Source organism: Balaenoptera acutorostrata, chromosome 5 (assembly GCF_949987535.1).
Source record: "Balaenoptera acutorostrata chromosome 5, mBalAcu1.1, whole genome shotgun sequence".
Classification (NCBI taxonomy): Eukaryota; Metazoa; Chordata; class Mammalia; order Artiodactyla; family Balaenopteridae; genus Balaenoptera; species Balaenoptera acutorostrata.
Window position 1 is genome coordinate 46,375,489 of NC_080068.1, and position 22,361 is coordinate 46,397,849.

At 37.4% G+C, this 22,361-nt stretch overlaps 1 protein-coding gene across 1 annotated transcript in view; it reads right to left on the bottom strand.

Moving 5' to 3' along the window:
• Positions 1-22,361, bottom strand: part of CFAP299 (cilia and flagella associated protein 299) — a 601,825-nt gene that overhangs the window by 423,286 nt on the left and 156,178 nt on the right. The window lies entirely within an intron of this gene.

The following is a 22,361-nucleotide window of genomic DNA, read 5'->3' on the forward strand; positions in this document are numbered from 1 at the left end:
TTTCCCCTTAATTTATTGTATCATTTACTTGTTTTATTTACCTTTTATTTCAGGGAAATTTCTGAAAGTGGTAAAATAACTCTTTAATATTTTAGTTAAGTAATTTACCATTTTCAGAAAAGTGTATAAAACATTTGGCACAGAACAAGACATTTTATGCATGTTAAAATAAAACCATTCTCTTACTTTTGTCATAGCCAAAGACTACCTGTTATAACATTCAAGTATAAAAACATTAATTTCATATAACAGAAATAGAAGCCATTTCAATGTAAATCAAGGAGTAAAATATTCAAGTGAACATCAATTTTGTGATAGTCATATAATAATTAGAATAAAATTTATCTCTTACTGTGCCTAGGGAAAATCTGTACCAAATCTGATATCATTTGGTGAAAGTTTTACTTAGAACAATACATACAAGAACTAGTTTTTGTCAGTTTAATCCTTCAGGAATGAACCTAAAATCTCCATCATTTCAGTTATTAATATCTAATTTTTTGTACTATTTTTAAGTTTTCAAGTGATCCTAAGACTTTCTTTTGCCTACATATTTGGTGTCACTGCTCTTATGGCAAAAGTTTTCTCTATTTCTTTACGTACATAATTCCTTTGTCCTATGAGTTCATCTTTTTGTTTCATTTCTATTTTTTATACAATTTTTAAAGTTTACTTTTCATTTACCATTTATTACAAAATATGGGCTATATTTCCCATGTTGTACAATACATCCTTGAGCCTATCTTACACCCAATAGTTTGTACCTCGCACTCCCCCACGCCTATATTGCCCCTCCCCCTTCCACACTGGCAACCACTAGTTTGTTCTCTATGTCTGTGAGTCTGCTTCTCCTTTTTTCACTGACTGATAAAAACCTTAAATTGGTGGCCCACTATGGTATGTGTTTTCATAGACGTCATAACCCTAGCTCCATATATCTTTATTTTTTCTTCATTTTCTTTTTTGTTTCTAAATTATATCTGCTTGCTATAAGGTACCTTAAATTATTTGTAGAATAAGTTAGAACATAATTTATAGTTTTTTAAGAACCACCATAAAGTCTTCTTAACCACAGTTTTAATTTTTAAAAATGTGTCTACTATCTTTAAAGTCACTTTTCTGAAAGTATATATGACTTGGGTGTTTTCTGCTAGCACAACCACTTATGCGTGAGTAGATATGAATCATCAAGGTCTCATCTTCTCACATACAAGGCTGACCTCAGTACCTTGAACTTGTACACTAGTGGGGCATAATTTGGTGAAGGTGTATTATAGCTGAGCTACTGCTTGTAGGGAATGTTTAATGATGATCCATGGGAAACTTTTTCCCACATTTATTGGGATGTAATTGACATATAACATTGTGTACATTTAAAATGCACCAGGTGTTCATTTGATACACTTACATATTGCAAAATGATTACCACTGTAGCATAAACTAACACCACCATCACATCACGTAATTACCATTTCCTTTTTGTGAGGAATACATGTCAGATATACTCTCTCATTTTTCAAGTATATAATACAGTACTGTTAACTATAGACACCATGCTGTACACCAGATCCCTCAAATTTATGCATCTTCTAACTGGAAATTTCTACCCTTTGTCCAACATCCCTCCATTTCCCACAGCTCTCAGGCCCTGGTAACCACCATTCTACTCTCTGTTTCCACAAGTTTGGCTTTTTAAAATTCCACATATAAGTGATATCATACACTTTTTAAAATTCCACATATAAGTGATATCATACACTTATTTATCCTGACATTTCACTTAGCATAATGCCTTCAGCTGCATCCATGTTGTCCCAAATGGCAGAATTTCCTTCTTTCACATGGCTGAATAATATTCCATTATATATGTATATACCACAACTTCTTTATCCATTTGTCCTTGATGGACACTTAGGTTGTTTCCATATTTTGGCTATTGTGAATAATGCTGCAATAAACATGGGAGTGTAGATACTTCATTGGGATTCTGTTTTCATTTCCTTTGGCTATATACCCAGAAGTGGGATTTCTGAATCATATGATACTTCTATTCTTAATTTTTTGTAGAACCATTATACTATTTTCCATAAATGCATCAATTTACTTTCTCATCAACAGTGTACAAAGGTTCCCTTTGTTCTGTATCCTTGCCAACACTTGTTATTTCTTGTCTTTTGGATAAGACAGGTTTGAGGTGCTATCTCACTGTGGTTTTAATTTGCATTTCCCTGATGTTAGTGAAGTTGAGCACCTTTTCATGCACCTTTTAGCCATCTGTATGTTGTTTTTAGAAAAATGTCTATTCAGATCCTCTGCCCAATTTTTATTCAGATTGTTTTGGTTTTTGAGTTGTATGAGTTACCCTTTTATCATATATATGGTTTGCAAATAATTTCTTCCATTCCATAGGTTACTTTTTCATTTCTTTTTTTTTTTTTCTGTTAAAAACTTTGATTTGAGTAGGGAGATATCTTATTGCTCTTGAACAATAGGGCTGTCATATGAAAATGAAGATACATTTCAGAATACACTCTTAATAAATTTACTGATACTTCATGTGTACTAGGTAATATCCTAAATTATTGAATAATAATGCTTGAAATAGGTCATTACTACTTATCCTCATTTTATAGTTTAAGAAGCTGAGGTTATGTAATTGCCCCAGTTACACACCTAATAAATATTAAAGCAGGGCATCTGAAGATAAGCATTAACTATGTGATAATATCTGCTTGTAGTGAGAAAACACATGCCCCTAAAAGAATGCAGCAGTATTTTTAAATTAATTTTTATTGGCGTATAGTTGATTTACAATGTTGTGTTAGTTTCTGCTGTACAGCAAAGTGAATCATATCCACTCTTTTTTGGATTCTTTTCCCATATAGGTCGTTACAGAGTACTGAGTAGAGTTCCCTGTGCTATACAGTAGGTTCTTATTAGTTATCTATTTTATATATAGTAATGTGTATAAGTTAATCCCAGTCTCCCAATTTATCCCTCCCCCTCTTTCCCCTTGGTAATCATTTCCTTTGTTTTCCTCTGACTGGGTATTTTCAAAATTCCTATCTTCTAATGCACAGATTCTTTTTCTATTTGGTCTATTCTGTGGTTGATGCTTTCTATTACATTTTTTATTTCATTCACCGAATTCTTCAGCTCCAAAATTGCTGTTTGGTTCATTTTAGGACTTCTATCTCTTTGTTAAATTTCTCATTGTGTTAATGATTTCATTGAATTGTCTTTCTGTGTTTTATTGTAGTTCATTGAGTTTCCTTAAAACAGCTTTTTAAAATTCTTTATTGGGTAAATCATAGCTCTCCATGTCTTTGGCTTCAGTTACGGGAAGATTACTGTGATCTTGCATAATGTTTCCTTGATTTTTCCTGTTCCCTGGAGTTCTGTATTGCTGGCTTCACATTTGAGTTAGCAGTCACCTCCTCCAATCTTTATTAACTGACTTCAGTGTAACAATACCTTCCATCAGTCCCGGTAGACATTTTGAGGCTTTCTCAGACCTTGTATGACTATGCCTGCTCCATACTTCTTGCTCCCACTGTGGCATAATTCTTAAGCTTGTATGTCTTCTCTCAGTCCTACAGTGCACCAGGCTGCTTGCTGATAGCCTCTCTTTGTTTTCCTGAATGTAGCCCTACCATGGGACTTTTTAGTGGTTTCCCTGTGGCCCACAGAACCTGGCCTGCTTTCTGTGCATGCTTACTAGCCTCCTACCAAAGCTCACTCTCCCTGCTTTCTGGAGTGACCATAAGGAGCCAGCAGCAGAGTAGGGGGAAGTGGGCGAAGGCACGCAGGTACTGCAGGTACCCATGGGCCAGTCGAGGGAATTCACACATGAGGCTTCCCCAGTGGCTCGTGGGCAAGCTTCCTAATGAAGTCCACTGTGCAGCCATCAGAAACTACATCCCTTTAATGCCCTCTCAGAATCATATCTGCCTCTTTCCCAATCTCCTTCTTCCTCCCAGTCATGAAGCTCTCGGTTTAGGATTCTGGATGCTGGAAGAGAGAAATGAGTCTCTTTGGCAGCATCCCGCACAGCTGAAGAAGCCTCACATTCATTCACCAGTTCTCCCTTCTCCCATGGGAGACATCTCAGGCCACATGGACCTCATTTAGGCCTAAGCTGTGCCACCTGGGGGATGGGTGATGTGGGCAAAGTCAAGTTATTCTCCTTATCCACTCCAATTCATCCAAACTCATATTTTTTTCTCTCCAGCAGAGTGCTACAACTTCTTCTCTGGAAACCTAGACTTCCACAAAGCCTCTCTTGTCCCTCCATGGGTAACTGCCCAGGTCAGTGTTCCCAGGTGCTCTGGACCACTGCCGAGAGGGCTGGAACTGGTTCACAGGCTACTGCAGGGTCCACAGCTGGTACTGAGGTCTGTCAGTCTATTACCCGATGCACAGGTGGGCGAGACTCTTTCCAGGTCCCTTGGTGTATGGTACTAGATCCCACAACTCCCACAGAGGCAGTTTTATTTGTGGATGAATAAATGCCAAATTTTTGTTGTTATGGGGGGGACAAAAACGAGGAATGTCTTATGCTACTGTGATGGTGATGTCACTACCATCTTGGGCAATGTTTTGACAATTCCATATTAAAGGTAAAGGTAAAGGAGGAAATTTTAAGGAAAAAATTCTTAAACAATCAGTAGATTCTTTTGGCAGATCAAAATATAGCCCTCCCTAATGTGTCAGAGAAGGTAATCAGAAAAAATGCTGATAGAGAACAGGACCAAGTGAACTAACTCTAAGGTATGCTGCTAAATATACCCCAGCTAGCTGGTAAAAGTCAACATTTTGGTGCTCAGAGGAGATAAAATGAGTTAAGGAATGCCCCTCCCAGAACAATGTTTTAGATAGGCTTATTTCTCTCTGGTTGTGTCACATGATACAATTAAACATACTAAGTACTCAAAACAGAGTGAACACATAGAAGATTAAATAAAGAACTTTTAAAGAGCTTTAAAAGTCAACATGTGCTTCTTTCATACCGTCTTCAAAGATCTGTTGGCAGCTCTCCAGTGAGACCCCCAAACTCGTGGTTGCCTAGAATGGCGATGGGGAGGCAGGCAAGGAGTAGAAAGCCTGTATCTCTTTCTGCCTTGGTCCATCCCAACGCTCACTAACTATAGTTCTTACACTATATGAATCATAAAATTATGTGCTCAGAACTCAAAACGATGCTCCAGGTATGGACTAACTTGTAGGTTTCTGGGCTCTTACCCACTTTGCTTTTGTAACTTCTAGTGAGCGACATATATTTGGGGATCCATGATTTGGGTCCTTTGTATGGCAGTGTTGACACATATTTGGCTATGGTCAGTTAAAGCCCCTACATTTTCCAGTCCTAAACTGCTCTTCAGCTCGGCTTACCACCACACCACCACACCATGCTGCACTTAGCTGGTTGACTTATTGAACATGAGGCTAAAATTGTATATTGGTCCCGATATTAAATTACACCTCAATGTTTTTGGCCCATTCCAGTCTGTTCTCAATTTTTTTTGAAATCTAATTCAAATGTGTTGATTCCTCAAAGCTGTAGGTAACTGCAAATGTATTTGTTCAACAAATAGTAACAGAGTGCTTTCTATGTGTTAGTAACTATGCTAGGAAGTGAGGTTACAGAGATGAGAAAGACAAAAATAGTTTTTATTTAATCACCAGTATTGATAAAACTTTTTTACTCCTTTACAATCGAGCCTTATGGTCTACTACTCCTGCCCACATATGCTGTGGCTCTATCCATACTGACCTTTACAGCATTCACTTTACTTGTAAAGTACTTTCATAGTTGTATTTCTTAGTGTGTGCTATTCCTTCTGCCTGTTACAGCTTCCCACGCTTTTTTTCTAAGCAAAGTCTTACTCACTTCGTCAAAACCTAGCTTAAATGCCAAACTAGGCCATCGGTGACTGTTCTGAGCAAGCTGAGGGTCTCACACTCCCATTCACCAGGGCAGGAAATCTGATGCATGTTAAGTCAGCATGCCTCTCTCAGTCCTGTTATCTTTCCACCCAAGGTGTAACCTTCGTCGGTCATTTTCTCTCTCTTAAATTCATATCTCCATACAGTTCTGTAATTCCTCTCATCTGACCAAGCATTGATTTTCCTTCCTCTAAAAACAGAGTAGTCCCAAAAAAGTATTTCATGAAGAACAAAGAGACATGCATTCTGAACATTTTCACTGAATATCTCCTCTATGTCCTTGCCTTGATTCAAACCTGGTTTTCCCATATAGAACTCATGGGTAAAATCCGCTCATTTCCTCATATTCTGTTTTATGTTAGAGTCAAGATGACTAGTTATCATAATCCCAGATCCTCAATGATGCCTCTAGATCTTTATGCCTACAGAATTCCATGAGAACCTTTGATCTTTAAAGGCTTAGGCTGCATTCCAGCTTTCTACCCTCTAAATCTCCTTGTTACTATTTATCTATCAATCTCTTAGCCATTGCCCCACATTCACTGAAGGCTTTCCGCTTCTCTCAGCATTACTTCCTGTACACCAATTGCTAATATCACCTTCAGTATCTTCAAAGTCCAAAAGCACAAGCTTAATCTCTCATGCTTCCTCATCTTCAGTGAACCTCACTTCTACTCCACTTTACCATCCAACTCTTTTTTCTGTATCCTGGTTCTTTTCATAACCTGCAACTGGTCCACTGCCAAACTCTGAAACTCAAACAACCACACCTGTCCATTATCCTAGCTCTATAACTCAGCTTTTCTCCCCCTTGCACCAGGTCTTAGATCTTAGTAAGGTACCCAATTTCTAATGCTTCTACTTTCTCCCTATCAAATACACTAATCATATCTCTACTTTATCTCCTCTCATATTCAACTCCATAGTGCACCGTATCAATTGCTCTTACTATGTCCTCAACTCCCTCGCTTATCCCTATAATATACCCTCACTGATTTAAACTGAATGTCTTCCTTCTAAACCTGCAAAGCTGTACCTTGCTAGAGAAAATAAGTAATGCATGTCAGTGTCACTAAATATCCGTGGCCTCCAATATCAACAGCTCACTCTGCTGTCTAGGACACTTCTAGGTATCACTAGCAAATGCTCTCTTTCCAGTCCTCATGCAGCCTTTTCAAAAAAATCTCCACTCATCTCAAAACTCTGGCTATACCCTTGCTCAATATAAAATAATAACCTTAGCATTACACAACAAAAATTAAAGCCAACAGCATCCTCTCAATTTTCTGCCATCAGACCTACAAACTTAGCTGCATCAACATGCATGTTTTCTGTCGTCTCTCCTGTTACAGTGGGAGAGGGGTTTGGTCCCCCAGTAAGGGCAATTTTTTACTTATTCCAGCAATTTCAATATGTAGTTATTGAACTTTGAAGCAACTATGCTTTTATCTCCAATAGATTGTTTTTTTCTTAAAAAAGGACATAAAATGATACTCTTGTTTAACAACTAAAAGAGGTAGATGAAACTAAGAGAAAGGAGTGAGAAAGGTAGGGGAAAAATCACCAGGTATACAAAAATGTGGTTAGGAATGAAAAGAGGATATAGAGCTTAGTGCTTTGATGGGATTCAATTGCAACATCAAGGGACTAGTGGGCTTCAAACAATCATTTTAATTTGATAGTGGCTTGCCGGTCACCTTTTGGTAATTCATCTGAATTAGCCCATTTTTATGCCAATAATTCTCTTCCAATTGACTTGAAGAATTAAAAACTTTTAAAACTCTGATCCACTCTGATCCTTTCTTTTCCCATCACATGCTATTACAGACACTTATAGTTTATTGTAATTATTGACTACCTCTTAGTTTAATTGTAAAATTGGCTTAAGCGTTATTAAATTCCTGAAAGATTAATAACATGATCAAAGAGCAAAGCCCATTCCTTAAAGGGCAGTTCTCAAACTCTGCTTTCAAATTACCGGCCGAAAAGTTCACGGCCTACTGATGTCCCAAGCTTTCCTCCTCTGTAATATGGTGTATTTTTTAAATTGATGTTAGGCTGAAATCACAAGCCATCTCTCTGAACATGAAAGAAATTTGTAACATAACATGGAAAGTATACTTTTAAGAGGCTCCAGAATAATTATTGATAAGCTTCCAACAGCAAGTCTGAAGAAATTCATGGGACCACCATTCACCATGACAAGAAATTCAATTATTTCATGGGTACTCTCCCCTCCACATTGTTTTTTTCTTCCTTCATATTTAAACATATATGGGTTAAAGTTTCTCAGTTAATATTTCACTTGGGGTAATTTAGTTAATTCTCCTTTAGTGTAACCTAATAAATGTGGATACTAGTGACTGGCTATTTTCCAAATAAGAATTTTATTATTCGCATTGTAGCTTGGATGACTTGAAAAATAATGCCATTAACTTAAAATAAATTAATATATTTTTAAAGTTTAGAAAACTATCATTGCTACTCATTCATTCATTTAACAGATATCTATTAGGTGCCTACTGCATAGCAGACATTATGCTACATCCAGGATGATGCTTCCAGAAGCCAAGAGTTTACCTGAGGATGAAGTTGACTAATGAAGCTATAGCTTCCAAAAGATCTTTCCTCTACTGAATAATAACACAAACTCCTAAGTACTGCACAAATGAAAATATTAACATGTTAGATATGTTAATATGTTTGGGGAAAAAGTGGACTTGCATTTTTGAATGTTTTCAATAAAACATGTTAGAAAGGAGTAATACTTTTTTACTTTAAAGAACGTGGCAAAATATTTGGAGGAATGCCTCATAAAGCAGCATTGTTAAGAATGACCAGGCAGAAGAACTGATGTTTATTATGACTGTAAACAATTTCCACCACTACATGTGAATCACAGTCTGAAAAGTTCCAGAATTTTTTAGATTATAAAAGCACATCACAAACAAATTCTCTCTACTAGGTAGGATGTACATATGCTGTATCAATCAAAGCACAATATTGTTGAGAGTCAAAGACAGTGTTATGAATTATTATGCTGGGACAACTGACACAATCTGAAACTATCCATACAAAGTCACAAGCAAAAATGGTCTCCTTAATATCAGGGGACCAAAGAATGAATGTATAATTCTTCCATACATTTTTATGTAAATGGAAATTCAGCAAAGTTTAAAAATTTGAACTCAGCTTGGGGTATAATTGGAAATATTATTGATCTACTATTTATTTTATGCCTTCAACAAAATTTAAAACATGTAATTAATTTATTTTAATCATTATCAGTGATCATTTATGTGAAGACAGAAAGAGAAAAATTCTAAAAATGTCAAATATGGTACTAGATGTAATTGAAGTTAATCCTCTAGAGACAAGTACAAAGTATTGTTTTCCTCAGTATTATTATCACTTAGTCATCAAATACATTTTACTAAACTTTCTTGGTCTTCACATACAGAGATTATTTTTGCACAAAGGCTCTAATGTAATTTCTCTGCAGCTGGATAATGAGAAGTTACTTAACACATTGGTTGAGAACTGATTAAAGGTGCTTATCAGGTTACATTACAACTGTTTGAAATCATTTATTTATTGATTTATTTAAATATTATTGCCCAACTACTTCCCCCTAAAATGGCTCTTGTTGTGAGGTTATATTCTGAGTACTCTTCAAAGGAGCTGTGGGTATTTCCTAGGCCTGGTTATCCCAGAGAAGGTCAATGAAACACCTCTGAGAGAGGAAAACTGGTTAAAGCCCATTTGTATTGCTCTGGTTTTGCTACCACTTAAAGCTGTGTTAGCATCTTTTGTGCATTCCCTACAGGTTCTCTCTAGGCCCCAGGAATAATGTCACTGCAATTGGTGCATATGTGTATTTTAATAGGGTTGAAAATGCAGAGTTGTGTTTGAATAGGTTTTTAAAACTTCTCTATTCATTATCAATTTTCATTTAAAATTCACAAAAATTCAATTTTTATTTTTTTAAAAAAATGTCTGTTGAGGCAAGTAAGCCAAAAAGATGTCAAAAGGAAATAGGCCCATTTCTATTTCTTGTAGTCAACATGCATTTATTGAGCATCTACCCTAGGAGATACAGTGGGTGAACAAGACCCACAATATCTGTGTTCTCATGTCTCCCCTTCTCAAAGTTATTCAAATACACAAGACAATTTTAGATAGTGGCTTAGGAGCTGTAAAGGAAATAAATAGTACTCTAAGTAAGTGAATGAAAGACAGTGACTCTAAGTAAAGACTGCTTATGTTTACCTACCTTAGTTTCTAGTTTCTTCTCTTTACCTTTCCATGACACTTACTTTCACTAAATATTAGCACCGAGGCTATCTACTTCTCTTTACAGTTAGCTTCACCCCAAGGGTGTCAGCCACCTCTCCAATCACTCATACCCACTAATACAAATCAAAATGCAAAATTCCAATTTCACTACTCCAGTGCAGGGGCACAGATTTTTTTCCGTCAGAGGAAGGGAGCCACAGGTAAGGCTATTAGTAAGTCACACCTTAGTGTGTATTTGCCAGTGGGTGTGGTCCCAAGTGCTGATCACGTAAGAAAAAAGAGTTTTGAATTGATGGGAAGGGGCAAGAGGGTAAGAAGTTATTATTTTAACACTTTGTGATAAGGCAGACAGAAGAAAAGCACTAGAGAAATGGACTTTAGAAAACCAGTGTGGGCAGCTTAAAGGCGTTATTTTTTAAGAGTGGCTAAAAAGAGAATATTGAATACTGGAAAAGAGACAAGAGTGCAGAAGGGGAGATGGAATGCTATAAAAAAACAAATTTCAACAGCTTCATTATTTTTCCCAGGCCAGGCGAGTAAAGGTGTTATTGAAAAGTCTGATTTCTCTCCCCTTATACCTAGAGAAAGGCAGCAAGAGTAACAATGGTTTAGGAGAAAGTCAAATACAGGGACACTGAAATTCTTCAGCTATATATTTTCTATATACATATAATATATAGAGACACACACTCATATATATACACACTTGTGTATATATATGTGTGTGTCTATTATATAGAGAGACACCTTATATATATACATACAATATATACAGAATATATACATTCTGTAATCCTCACAGAAACCCTATGAAGTGGGTACTGTACTAGCATAATTTGTTTCACAGACGAGGAAAATGAGGCACAGAGAGGCTAAATAATTTCCCCAAAGTCAAAGTCACACCGCCAGCAGGGATATGAGCTGGGATTTGAACTCATGCAGCCTGTCCTTTCTGTTTGGACTCTTGACCACTATGATATCCAATATTGGGACTGGTGTCAGTGGCTGTGGGAAAGGTACAGTTGTTTACAATATGTTAGCACTAAAGTCTAAAATTTAATTTTCAAATTTGTACTTTGTAAACTATAACTTCAAATGCTCCCTGACTGAACTTAATAAAAATTTTAATTACACTGAATGTTCTTTATCTAAGCATGCAAGTTTTTAAATAAAAATATGAAGTACAAATCAACCAATTTTGCACTGTATTTTCACAAGCTGGCTTTCAGCATGGATTTAAACACTAGAATTGTGTTAGAATGTAAATATGGTCTTACTTCTGTGCTTTCTAACTTATGTATCCTTCCATTACAGTGGCTCTGGTGAGCTAAATATTTGTGATTGCATTTAGGTTAAAAAATCTGCAATGGCTCTGAAGCTATATGTTAAAGATTCATAGCATCTGGTTCCTATTTACCATCTTTCAGTCTTCCAGGATACATTAATGAGGAACACAATGAGGTAAATTGGATTTCTACAGAGTTATGCTTATTGATAAACATTCTCCCTGATGTAGTCAGACATGACCATACCTAAAAATTATATGGATTACAAAATATTTCAAATTCCATACTTTTAAATAATGTAATGATAAACATAGAAAACAGGTACCAAAGGGCAAGGAATCCTGAAATATGTTAACAGTACTAATCACTACAAAGTAGAAATCAAATAGGAAAGTTTTTTTTCTTGAATTCTCTACAAAATTTATTACTAAATTGCCAAATAATAAAATTAAAAATAGTCAGCATTTATTGAGTGATTATTAAGTACTAGGCATTGTTCTAAGAATAATACTTAACTCCTTATAATAACTCCATCAGGTAGTTATTATTATTCCCATGTTTCAGATGAGAATACAGAGACAGTAAGAAGTTAAGCAACTTACACAAAGCCCCACAGCTGCTAAACAGTAGAGCTGGGGATTTGAACTCAGGCAGTCTGATCTCTTGAGCTTAACTCGTAGCTTCTATCCTATAGTACCCCACTACTAAATGGCTCTAGTTGTCTTGTTGGTCAGCTCACACATATAATATATAACTTACTCAATAAAAGCCTTGAAGACTGCATCCTCATCTGGGTCCAAAATATGTGTCACTATACTGAGTAGTGTCATTTGGAGCTGTTCTCCATGTGTGGTCCATAAGCATACTGCTGCTCTATAAGTTGTTCGTCAGAAGTTGAGTACAATTTTCTCTTGCAAGACACAGCTCTTCCTAGCATAGCAAGTTGCATCAGTTTCTCCTATTTTCTTCCAATTAGTAGATATCGAGGTAATCAATCAGGGAGATGGCTGATGGGAAAAGATGTGTTCTATTTTATACATACATAAAAAACTCCCAAGGTACTAGTATATAGCGTGTAAAATGTGTGCCTGCCATCTCTACCAAACAGAATTGACCTTTTTATTATTTTCCTCTTCTATGGTTGTACTTCATCTTCATTTTAATCTGATTTCACACATATAAAAGTGTTGGGAGTTAGAGCTGAACAATTTGGTTTGTCCCAGGTCCTAAAAAAACTGAAGGGGGCTGAGGGGACACTCTCTTAAAAAAAAAAAAAAAAAAACAAACTTATATATGTTGATCAATAATTAAAACTTAAGAATTTTTAAAAAAATCAACTTCTAGGCCTCTATGAATCTCTCAGGATTTCATGTGAAATCTTAGCCCCAGTGTAGTAATCCTTACAATGATCCTAAGAGAAATTAGCATTAAGGCAATTCCTGAGTTAATATAACTTTAAAGAGAAGAGGACCTGTTATTTTATGCTTGGTTTGACTACAGTTATTGGACATACCATTAAGATATATAAAGATTCTCTTCAGTCAATCTTTAGGTCATATGATGGGCCTGGGGTCGGTAGCTTTATAAATGTTGCAATATGGTTTGCCTGAAGATTTCGGTCTTTAATAAATTCAAGAAAAAGAAATACACCCTAAGTGCTGCACAATGACTAATTTCATTATCACATCCATAGCCACTAACTTCATTGTTAGTAACTACTGACTTACCAAAAACCAGATATTAAAATATCAGTCTCTTCACTTTAGTGTAAAAATATGAACTGGTAGTTTTGAATAATTCAATATATTAGTTATATTAAACCATTGTTTTATTTCTTCATAGAAAATATTAGCCAAATTAAGATATTAATCATTTTATCAATTCAGGAAAAATCATTTACAAATCAGTATTGACTACAGCTGTAATATACTCAAACATAAATTATCAAATGCTATGGGCATCTCCTGTATTTCATGTCAAAAGTAACAATCACCAACATCAATAGAATGCTTCCTATGTGTCCTCAGTTCTAATCATTTTATATGTACTTAGTTTATTCATGAAGTAGGTACTTCTACTATAGTTACGGAGAGGCACAAGGAGGTTAAGTAGATTGCCCAAGATAATATACAGATAAGTGAAGCGGGACTTGAACTCAGTCCAACTTGAGCAACCATGATCTTAGCTTCAGGATGGGGGCTGGCTGCCAGAAGAACCAACCATGTGATTAGAGGGCTGGAACTTTCAGCCCCACCCCCAGAACTCCAGGGAGCGGAAAGAGGCTAGAGGTTGAGTTTTATCACCAACAGCCGATTTAATCAATCATGCCTGCATGATGGAACCTCCATAAAAATCCCTAAATGACGTAGTTTAGAGAGCTTCTGGGTTGGTGAACACATTGAGATGCTGGGAGGATGGTGTGGTCTGAGGGGGCATGGAAGCTCTGCACACACACACACCCCTCCCCCCATACCTTTCCCTGTGCATCTCTTCCATCTGGCTATAATTTTCCTGGGTTCTGTGAATTGCCCTAGTGAATTATCAAACCTGAGGGGAGGTCATAGGAACCCCTGAATTTGTACTCAACCATGCAGAAATGTGGGTCTCCTGCGCACCTCACTTGCAACTGGTGTCTGAAGTGGAGAAAATCTTGGGACTGAGTCCATAAACCCGAGAAGACTGACACTAATTACATATAGTTAATATCAGAATAAAGTTGTAGGACATTCGGTCAGTGTCAGGAAGGAAAAAAAAAATAGAATAGGACACACATTTAAAAAGTATCAGCAGGTCCATTTCATCAAGGAATTTTATAATTATAAAAATATCTAATATATTTTATTATTTTTTTGCATTTTATTTATTTTTTATACAGCAGGTTCTTATTAGTTATGTATTTTATATGTATTAGTGTATATATGTCAATCCCAATCTCACAATTCATCCCACCACCACCACCAACCACCCCTGCTTTCCCCCCTTGGTGTCCATACATGTGTTCTCTACATCTGTGTCTCTATTTCTGCCTTGCAAACCAGTTCATCTGTACCATTTTTCTAGATTCCACACATATGCATTAATAAGTGAAATTTATTTTTCTCTTTCTGGCTTACTCCACTCTGTATGACAGTCTCTAGGTCCTTCCACGACACTACAAATGACCCAACATCATTCCTTTTTTATGGCTGAGTAATATTCCATTGTGTATATGTACCACATCTTCTTTATCCATTCATCTGTCAATGGGCATTTAGGTTGCTTCCATGACTTGGCTATTATAAACAGTGCTGCAATGAATATTAGGGTGTATGTGTCTTTTTTTTTTAACATCTCTAATGGAGTATAATTGCTTGGATTATTATTATTATTTACTGAATCAGCTATATGTATACATATATCCCCATATCCACTCCTTCTTGCCTCTCCCTCCTACCCTCCCTATCCCACCCCTCTAGGTGGTCACAAAGCACCAAGCTGATCTCCCTGTGCTATGCAGCTGCTTCCCACTAGCTATCTATTTTACATTTAGTAGTGTATATATGTCAATGCTACTTTCTCACTTCGTCCCAGCTTAACTTCCCCCTCCCCATGTCTTCAAGTCCATTCTCTACTTCTACGTCTTTATTCCTATCCTGTCCCTAGGTTCAACAGAAACATTTTTTTTTTCAGATTCCATATATATGTGTTAGCATATGGTATTTGTTTTTGTCTTTCTGACTTACTTCACTCTGTATGACAGACTCTAGGTCCATCCTCCTCATTACAAATAGTTCAATTTCGTTTCTTTTTATAGCTGAGTAATATTTCATTGCATGTATATGCCACATCTTCTTTATCCATTCATCTGTCGATGGACACTTAGGTTGCTTCCATGTCCTGGCTATTGTAAGTAGTGTTGCAATGAACATTGTGGTACATGTCTCCTTTTGAATTATGGTTTTCTCAGGGTATGTGCCCAGTAGCAGGATTGCTGGGTTATATGGTAGTTCTATATTTAGTTTTTTAAGGAACCTCCATACTGTTCTCCATAGTGGCTGTATCAATTTACATTCCCACCAAAAATGCAAGAGGGTTCCCTTTTCTCCACACCCTCTCCAGAATTTAATGTTTGTAGATTTCTTGATGATGGCCATTCTGACCAGTGTGAGGTGATACCTCATTGTAGTTTTGATTTGCATTTCTCTAATGATTAGTGATGTTGAGCATCCTTTCATGTGTTTGTTGGCAATCTGCATATCTTCTTTGGAGAAATGATTGTTTAGGTCTTCTGCCCATTTTTGGATTGGGTTGTTTATTTTTTTGATATTGAGCTGCATGAGCTGCTTGTGTATTTTGGAGATTAATCCTTTGTCAGTTGCTTCATTTGCAAATATTTTCTCCCATTCTGAGTGTTGTCTTTTTGTTTATGGTTTCCTTTGCTGTGCAAAAGATTTTAAGTTTCATTAGGTCCCATTTGTTTATTTTTCTTTTTATTTCCATTTCTCTAGGAGGTGGGTCAAAAAGGATCTTGCTGTGATTTATGTCAGAGAGTGTTCTGCCTATGCTTTCCTCTAAGAGCTTGATAGTGTCTGGCATTACATTTAGGTCTTTAATTCACTTTGAGTTTATTTTTGTGTATGGTGTTAGGAAGTACTCTAATTTCATTCTTTTACATGTAGCTGTCCAGTTTTCCCAGCACCACTTATTGAAGAGGCTGTCTTTCCTTCATTGTACATTCTTGCCTTCTTTATGAAAGATAAGGTGACCGTGTGTGTGGATTTATCTCTGGGCTTTCTATCCTGTTCCATTGATCTATATTTCTGTTTTTGTGCCAGTACCATACTGTCTTGATTACTGTAGCTTTGTAGTATAGTCTGAAGTCCAGGAGTGTGATTCCTCCAGCTCCGTTTTTCTTTCTCAAGATTGCTTTGGCTATTCGGGGTCTTTTGTGTTTCCATACAAATTGTGAAAATTTTTGTTCTAGTTCTGTGAAAAATGCCAGTGGTAGTTTGATAGGGATTGCATTGAATCTGTAGATTGCTTTGGGTAGTATAGTCATTTTCACAATGTTGATTCTTCCAATCCAAGAACATGGTATATCTCTCCATCTATTTGTATCATCTTTAATTTCTTTCATCAGTGTCTTATAATTTTCTGCATACAGTTCTTTTGTCTCCTTAGGTAGGTTTATTCCTAGGTGTTTTATTCTTTTTGTTGCAATGGTAAATGGGAGTGTTTTCTTAATTTCACTTTCAAATTTTTCATCATTAGTGTATAGGAATGCTAGAGATTTCTGTGTGTTAATTTTGTATCCTGCTACTTTACCCAATTCATTGATTAGCTCTAGCAGTTTTCTGGTGGCATCTTTAGGATTATCTATGTATAGTATCATGTCATTTGCAAGCAGTGACAGCTTTACTTCTTCTTTTCTGATTTGGATTCCTTTTATTCCTTTTTCTTCTCTGATTGCTGTGGCTAACACTTCCAAAACTATGCTGAATAATAGTGGTGAGAGTGGGCAACCTTGTCTTGTTCCTGATCTTAGAGGAAATGGTTTCAGTTTTTCACCATTGAGAATGATGTTGGCTGTGGGTTTGTCATATATGGCCTTTATTATGTTGAGGTAGGTTCCCTCTATGCCTACATTCTGGAGACCTTTTATCATAAATGGTTGTTGAACTCTGTCAGAAGCTTTTTCTGCATCTACTGAGATTATCATATGGTTTTTATCCTTCAATTTGTTAATATGGTGTATCACATTGATTGATTTACATATGTTGAAGAATCCTTACCTTCTTGAGATAAACCCCACTTGATCATGGTGTATGATCCTTTTAATGTGCTGTTGGATTGTTTCCTAGTATTTTGTTGAGGATTTTTGCATCTATGTTTATCAGTGATACTCGCCTGTAGTTTCCTTTTTTGATGATATCTTTGTCTGGTTTTGGTATCAGGGTGATGGTGGCCTCATAGAATGAGTTTGGGAGCGTTCCCCTCTCTGCTATATTTTGGAAGAGTTTGAGAAGGATAGGTGTTAGCTCTTCTCTAAATGTTTGATAGAAGTCGCCTGTGAAGCCATCTGGTCCTGGGTTTTTGTTTGTTGGAAGATTTTTAATCACAGTCTGAATTTCAGTGCTTGTGATTGGTCTGTTTATATTTTTTATTTCTTCCTGGTTCAGTCTCGGAAGGTTGTGCTTTTCTAAGAATCTGTCCATTTCTTCCAGGTTGTCCATTTTATTGGCATAGAGTTGCTTGTAGTAATCTCTCATGATCCTTTGTATTTCTGCAGTGGCAGTTGTTACTTCTCCTTTTTCATTTCTATTTCTATTGATTTGAGTCTTCTCCCTATTTTTCTTGATGAGTCTGGCTAATGTTATATCAATTTTGCTTATCTTCTCAAAAAAACAGGTTTTGGTTTTATTGATCTTTGCTATTGTTTTCTTCATTTCTTTTTCATCTTGTCTAATGTGTCATTTAAAGCCTGTGTTTCCTTATTTATTTTTATTTTGGATGATCTGTCCATTGGTGAAAGTGGGGTGTTAAAGTCCCCTACTATTATTGTGTTACTGTCAAGTTTCCCTTTTATGGCTGTTAGCATTTGCCTTATGTATTGAGGTGCTCCTATGTTGGCTGTGTAAATATGTACAATTGTTATATCTTCTTCTTGGATTGACCCCTTGATCATTATGTAGTGTCCTTCTTTGTCTCTTGTAATAGTTTTTATTTTAAAGTCTATTTTGTCTGATATGAGAATTGCTACTCCAGCTTTCTTTTGATTTCCATTTGCATGGAATATCTTTTTTCACTCCCTCACTTTCAGTCTGCATTTGTCTCTAGGTCTGAAATGGGTCTCTTGTAGACAGCACATATACAGGTCTAGTTTTTGTATCCATTCAGCAAGTCTATGTCTTTTGGTTGCAGCATTTAATCCATTTACATTTAAGGTAATTATTGATATGTATGTTCCTATTACCATTTTCTTAATTGTTTTGGGTTTCTTATTGTAGGTCTTTTCCTTCTCTTGTGTTTCCTGCCTAGAGAAGTTCCTTTAGCATTTGCTGTAAAGCTGGTTTGGTGGTGCTGAATTCTCTTAACTTTTGCTTGTCGTAAAGGTTTTAATTTCTCCATCAAATCTGAAGGAGATCCTTGCTGGGTAGAGTAATATTGGTTGTAGGTTTTTCCCTTTCATCACTTTAAATATATCCTGCCACTCCCTTCTGGCTTGCAGAGTTTCTGCTGAAAGATCAGCTGTTAACCTTTGGGAATTCCCTTGTATGTTATTTGTTACTTTTCCCTTGCTGCTTTTAATGTTTTTTCTTAGTATTTAATTTTTGATAGTTTGGTTAATATGTGTCTTGGCATGTTTCTCCTTGGATTTATCCTGTATGAGACTCTCTGTGCTTCCTGGACTTGATTGACTATTTCCTTTCCCATGTTAGGGAAGTTTTCAACTATAATCTCTTCAAATATTTTCTCAGACCCTTTCTATTTTCTCATCTTCTTCTGTGACCCCTATAATTCGAATGTTGGTGCATTTAATCTTGTCCCAGAGGTCTCTGAAACTGTCCTCAATTCTTTTCATTCTTTTTTCTTTATTCTGCTCTGCAGTAGTTATTTCCACTATTTTATCTTCCAGGTCACTTATCCATTCTTCTGCCTCAGTTATTCTGCTATTGATTCCTTGTAGACAATTTTTAATTTCATTTATTGTGTTGTTCATCATCATTTGTTTGCTCTTTGGTTCTTCTTGGTCCTTGTTAAACATTTCTTGTATTTTCTCCATCCTATTTCCAAGATTTTGGATCATCTTTACTATCATTACTCTGAATTCTTTTTCAGGTAGATTGCCTATTTCCTCTTCATTGTTTGGTCTGGTGTGTTTTTACCTTGCTCCTTCATCTGCTGCATATTTCTCTGTCTTCTCATTTTGTTTAACTTACTGTGTTTGGGGTCTCTTTTGCAGGCTGCAGATTCATAGTTCCCATTGTTTTTGGTGTCTGCCCCCAGTGGGTGAGGATGGTTCAGTGTCTTGTGTAGGCTTCCTAGTAGAGGGAACTGGTGTCTGTGTTCTGGTGGGTGGGTCTGTATCTTGTCTTTCTGGTAGGCAGGGCCATGTCAGGTGGTGTGTTTTGGGGTGTCTGTGAACTTAATATGATTTTAGGCAGCCTCTCTGCTAATGGGTAGGGTTGTGTTCCTGTCTTGCTAGTTGTTTGGTATGGGACGTGCAGCACTGGAGCTTGCTGGCCTTTGGGTGGAGCTGGGTCTTAGCATTGAGATGGAGATCTCTGGGAGAGCTCTAATCGATTGATATTACGTGGGCCGGGAGGTCTCTGGTGGACCAATATCCTGAACTCAGCTTTCCCACCTCAGAGGCTCAGGCCTGACACCAGCCTGGAGCACCAAGATCCCGTCAGCCACATGGCTCAGAAGAAAAGGGAGAAAAAAAGAAAGAAAAAAATAATAACAAAAAAATTTTTTAATAAATAATAAATTACTAAAATTTAAAAAATAATAATAAAAAACAAAGAGAGCAACCAAACCAATAAACAAATCCATGAATGATAACAAGCGCTAAAAACTAAACTAAGATAAACATAAAAATCAAAAACAAATTAGTCACAGACAGCAAACCCCAAGTCTACAGTTGCTCCCAAAGTCCACTGCCTCAATTTTAGGTTGATTCATTGTCTATTCAGGTATTCCACAGATGCAGGGTACATCAAGTTGATTGTGGGGATTTAATCCACTGCTCCTGAGGCTGCATGGAGAGATTTTCCTTTCTCTTCTTTGTTCGCACAGCTCCTGGGGTTCAGCTTTGGATTTGGACCGCCTGTGCGTGTAGGTCGCCCTCAGGCATGTGTTCCCCGCCCAGACAGGAGGGGGTTAAAGCAGCGGCTGATTAGGGCACTCTTGCTTTCTCAGGCTGGGGGTGGGGAGGGGTACAGTAGTCATAATTGGAATGCGGGGTGAGCCTGCAGCGGCAGAGGCCAGCATGACATTGCAACAGCCTGAGGTGTGCCATGTGTTCTCCTGGGGAAGCTGTCCCTGGATCACGGGACCCTAGCAGTGGCGGGCTGCAGAGGTTCACAGGGAGTGGGAGGGGTTGTGTGGATAGTGACCTGTGATTGCACAGAGGATTCTTGGTGGCTGCTGCAGCAGCATTAGCATTTCATGTCCATATCTGTAGTCTGAGCTGATAGCCATGGCTCGCACCCATCTCTGGAGCTCGCGTAGGCAGTGCTCTGCCTTCTGTGGGCACACAGGAAAGGAATCCCCTCTCCTCGTGCACCCCGAAACAATGGTCTCTTGCCTCTTCGGCAGCTCCAGACTTTTTCCCGGACTCCCTCCCAGCTAGCTGTGGCGCACTGGCCCCCTCAGGCTGCCTTCATGCAGCCAACCCCAGTCCTCTCCCTGGGATCTGACCTCCGAAGCCCGGGCCTCAGCTCCCAGCCCCTGCCCACCCCGGCGGGTGAGCAGACAAGCCTCTCGGGCTGGTGAGTGCTGCTCGGCACTGAGCCTCTGTGCGGGAATCTCTCCGCTTTGCCCTCTGCACCCCTGTGGCTGCGCTCTCCTCCGTGGCTCTGAAGCTTACCCCCCAACTACCCCCCGTCTCCGCCAGTGAAGGGGCTTCCTAGTGTGTGGAAACTTTTCCTCCTTCACAGCTCCCTCCCACTGGTGCAGGTCCCGTCCCTATTCTTTTGTCTCTGTTTTTTTTCTTTTTTCTTTTGCCCTACCCAGGTACGTGGGGAGTTTCTTGCCTTTTGGGAAGTCTGAGGTCTCCTGCCAGTGTTCAGTCAGTGTTCTGCAGGAGTTGTCCCACATGTAGATGTATTTTTGATGTATTTGTGAGGAGGAAGCTGATCTCCATGTCTTACTCCTCCGCCATCTTGAAGGTCTCCCCCTTCAATGTATTTTATATCTTAGAACTGGCTGTACATGAATAACTATCTTATAACAAAGTGTGAACATAAAGTTCCCACATGAAAGATGAACTCTATAGGCAATTAATAAATTAGACATTAATACTGCCCTTATACTGAATAAGACTTTAAACAAAAATATTAAAAAAAAAAAAAAAAAAAATTTAAATTTATAATTAAAGTTGCCATTCTTTGAATTTCTTCTGGCTTATTATTGAGATAACTTTTTATTAATTATTGATTTTTCACTTGAGAAAATTGTTGATTCACATGTAGTTAAGAGATGTAATACAGAAAGATCCCTTGTACACGTTTTCCAGTTTCCCCCAATGGTAGCATGGTACTATAATACCATTAGAGTATAATATCCTAATCAGAATATCAATATTGATACAATCCACCAATATTATTCAATTTTCCCATTTTATTTGTACTCAGGTATGTGTGTGTGGATTTGGTAGTATATCATATGTGTAGCTTCCTGTATGTACCACCTAGCCAAGATACTGAGTTTCATCACCATAAGAATCCCTCCTGTTGCCCTTTTGTAACCACATTCATCTCCCTCCCACCTCCAACCTTCCCTTGTTCCTAACCTCTGATATCCACTAATCTGTCCTACATTTCTAAAATTCTGTCATTTAAAAAATGCTATAACTTCAAGATCCTCATTAAAAAAAAAAAAAAAAAAAAAATGCTATAACTTAGAGGGTATTACGCTAAGTGAAATAAGTCAGACAGAGAAAGACAAAAACTCTATGATATCATTTATATGTGGAATCTAAAAAATACAACAAACTAGTAACTATAACAAAAAAGAAACAGACTTACAGATATAGAGAACAAGCTATTGGTTACCAGTGGCAAGAGCGCAGGGGAGAGGAGCAATATAGGGGTAGGGGATTAAGAGGTACAAACTATTATGTATATAATA